The sequence below is a fragment of the Camelina sativa genome, chromosome 10 (genome assembly GCF_000633955.1).
Source record: "Camelina sativa cultivar DH55 chromosome 10, Cs, whole genome shotgun sequence".
NCBI lineage: Eukaryota > Viridiplantae > Streptophyta > Magnoliopsida > Brassicales > Brassicaceae > Camelina > Camelina sativa.
In genome coordinates, this window is record NC_025694.1 from 3,406,963 (window position 1) to 3,407,353 (window position 391).

The window sequence follows — 391 nt, forward strand, 5'->3', positions numbered from 1 at the left end:
ATCTACAGAGGAGATACGCTCTTAATGATATATATGTGAGTTCTTTTTCACTATTGTTTATGAAAGATGTCTTCTTCGTGACTATATCTTAGTATTTTATACTTCCTGGGCTCTACTTTATTGAGTCGGATTTCATTCCATATGGACTGTTTACTCTTCTTCCTGGTAAAATATCGTACTCTAGAACGAGAATTATGGTTGCTTTTGGAGTTTCTTGGGTATACATTTGTGGTGTAAGTCGTTTTTTTTCCATATGAAGTGCTAACCGCTACTATATTCCATTTTCGACAAGTGCCCTGTAGACTTAAGATTTAGCTGTGAAGTATGCATTTAAGTATCTTCTCTATGGAATTTCTTATGTAACAGTAAACTGACCCCCCCCCCCCCCCCC

The 391-nt window shown here is 37.1% G+C and overlaps 1 protein-coding gene across 1 annotated transcript in view; it reads left to right on the top strand.

Annotated features, from left to right (window-relative positions):
• The window catches only part of LOC104716839 (myosin-15-like), a 14,942-nt gene that overhangs the window by 1,386 nt on the left and 13,165 nt on the right, over positions 1-391 (top strand). The window lies entirely within an intron of this gene.